We start from the raw sequence: 3,436 nt of genomic DNA, 5'->3' as shown, positions 1-3,436 counted from the left end.
CATTCCCAGCTATGGTGTCTTCAAATAAGACCCATCTTCTGGTTGAGCTTTTCTTACTATTAATTTTATTGTAATATCGGCATATGGCTTCACAGTCTGTTCGTACTGTAAATTCTTTAAATCCTAGATATAACCTAAATGCATTTATTGCATTTACAACTGCAAGAATTTCTCTATCAATATTATTTACCGTCTTTAATTTGTAACTTCCTGAAGCATATCTGCATATTTTTTCGTCTGCCTTTGGAGAGTATTTATTGGGCTTTTGTTTTAGTATCGCACCCCATCCTACCTTAGATGCATCTGTCTCAATTATAAAATAATTGTCTTCTAGAGGCAATTCTAGGGGTTTTAAATTCTTGACCTTTTCCTTGATGGCCTTTACTAATTTTATATCTTCAGAATTGAAGTATCTTTGACCATTTTTTCTTAATTTAGCATATAAAGGTCCTGCTAGCTTTGCTAAGTTATCTATATAGTTTCGTGCATAGTTTACAATTCCTAAGAATTGCTGCAAAACCTTTTTATCACTCATATTATCAGGAAAATCTAATATTTTCTTTGCAATATGATCTTGTAGATATATCTTTCCTTCTCCTATTTCATGACCAAGGAAATTTATTTTTTCTTTGCAGATTTCCATCTTCTTTTTGGACAGTATGAGCCCATTTTGTTCTACCTTTCGAAAGAACACTTCAAGATGGGCTATATGCTCTTTGTAAGATTTTGAGAATACTAACAAATCATCTACGTATACTAATATAAATGCTTGATTCTCATTAAATATATTTTGCATCTTTCTTTGAAAAAGTGCAGGTGCATTCTTTAGGCCTAATGGCATTACTAGCCATTCATAATGGCCTTGTGGACAAGTAAATGCTGTCCAGGGAATAGATTCTTCAGCCATTTTTACTTGCCAAAATCCTGCCTTTAAGTCGAATTTAGAGAAATATTTACTTCCTTGTATTCTGTTAATCCATTCCTGTTTATTAGGTATGTTGTATGCATCGTCAACTGTATTATCATTAAGCCTTTTAAAATTAATTACCATTCTAGATTTACCTCTAACTTCTTCAGCATGATTTCTAACTATAAAAGCAGCAGATCGATGAGGGCTTCTGCTTTCTCTTATAGCTTTTAACTTTAATAACTCTTCAATATGCATTTTGAATTCTTCGATATCTTTAGGAGTTGCTTCTATTGGTCCTGACTTAATTATATAATCTGGATTTATGATATTTATTTTGCAAACTATAGAGTTCTTATCCCAATGTTTCATTGGTATTTCTCCAATAATTTGTATACTTTCTAGTCTTTGCACAATCTTATCTATATCCTTTTTGGATTTTATATCTCTATACCAGTTTGGAGAGAATGATTGCAACCCAATGCATTCAGTACATGTATTTTCTATATGATATTCTTCTATGGTCTCACTAAGTTCTTCGTCTTTACAGAATTCAAGGGGATCTGGACTTGTGCTATATTCATCATCTACATTAGATATTTCTACATTTTGCAAGGACTTTCTTTGTTTTCGCACTTCAGATATGTATGGAACATTATCTTGATAAGGAATAAATGTTACCCCCTCTTCATGTATGATTGTGGTTTGTAAAGATTGTTGTAAAAATCTTAACCCTATTATCATGTCATCATTTATTACTGACAAATCTCTTATTGTAATTTCATCTATTATATATTTTGTGCCATTTATGTAAGCTTCAATATTATATGCTAGCTGGTTATGGATCTTCTTTATTCCTGACATATCGGTAGATACTTCAGCTTTATTATCATCTATAGTTTCAACTATTTCGGGACATCTCATAAAATATTTATCATGGATGATATTTTAGTGCAACCAGTATCTAATAGTGCCAGTACTTTATATGAAATATTTGGCTTCAGAACAATCTTAACTGGGATCCTTATTCCTAACACTTCTTTGAATGGTAATCGAACAATATATTTGTTTCCAAAACTAGTAATTGCATCTTTCAATTGTATTAATTTGTCTCCTTTTTATCCCTTACTGTTACCATTTGCTCTTTCATTTCTGTGTTTTTGGAACATTATCATTTTCCTCTTTACTATTTTCTAACTCATCTTTAAGTTTTTCTAGCTCTGCTTCTAGCTTATTTATTCTATTTTCTAAATTTCTAACCCTACTGGATAATATTCGCTCTTCTGGTTCTAATTCTATCTCTTGTCTCCACTTTTGATTATTGGCTCTTAGACATGAGGCACATGCTTGTTTTAAACACAAGCTACATGTAAACCTATTATCTTGGCTTGGATAATATATACAGAAAGCACATTTTATGTTATAATCACCTTTTCCTCTAATCCAATCATGTTCACAATCTACTTGGTTCATCATTTCAACTTTTAAACCGGCTAAGTCATCTATTAGGTCTATTTCATCTTCACTTGATTCATATTCTGGAGCCTCATTTTCTACTTCATCTGTTTCTATAATTGAATATATTGACTCATCGTCTTTTATTTCATCATCACATACTAATATATTTTCATTAACGCTATCTATAATTAATACCCTCTCTTGTTCTTCATATTTGCTAGAGTATCTTTTCTGGTCTTTATTAGGGCAAGTTCTACTTAGATGATCTGGTGAGTTACATATGAAACACCTGCATGTTTTATCATAGGTTTTCTTAGGATTGTATCTTCTTACATTTCTTTTATGCAAGAATGGGGCTCTATTGTCTGATCTTCTTAAGAAATATCTTTTCTTTGTTCTAAAATTTCTATTATCTTTCCTTTGTGGTTTATAATATTTGTTTTTCCTATGCCTTTCTTCTCCATATGTAAGTGGTATTTGGACAATATTATTACAAAAATTATAATCTGATTTCTTCATAGATCTTTGGGCTTGAATACTAGTACATACCTTTCTTAATTGTTTGAAAACAAATGTTACAGCTTGAGATATATTTACCACATTTCCCGCCGTTTCCTTTTTATATTCTTCAAATATTATTGACCCTAGGGGTCAGGCAACTTATTAAAATATCTTTCTACTACGCCTACATTAAAACCTTGTTTAGCAGTAGTAGCATTATACAAATAATGCTGAGAAAATTCTTTAATACCTTTCCAGCTAGTTAATGTTAATTTTTCTATTTCTCTTAACCTTTCATTTTGCAATGAGGTATGTCCTAATTCAGGATCTTCTGCTATGATCATATTTGAGATAACATTCGCAAAGTTATTAGGGTTACTTCCTGCCCTTTTTAATTCTTCATATTGACTAGGGTATGATTCTACCCATTGTTCCCAAAGAACTTTTACAGATTCTCCTAAAAATGTTTCAAGATATGTTAACATATCTTCTACCTTAGTGCCTATGCTATACTGATTTTGTATATATTTTTGTACTATTAAACCTTTCCATATGCTGATTATATTCGGC

The sequence above is a fragment of the Triticum aestivum genome, chromosome 2B (assembly GCF_018294505.1).
Source record: "Triticum aestivum cultivar Chinese Spring chromosome 2B, IWGSC CS RefSeq v2.1, whole genome shotgun sequence".
NCBI lineage: Eukaryota > Viridiplantae > Streptophyta > Magnoliopsida > Poales > Poaceae > Triticum > Triticum aestivum.
Note: the sequence above shows the minus strand (reverse complement) of the source record.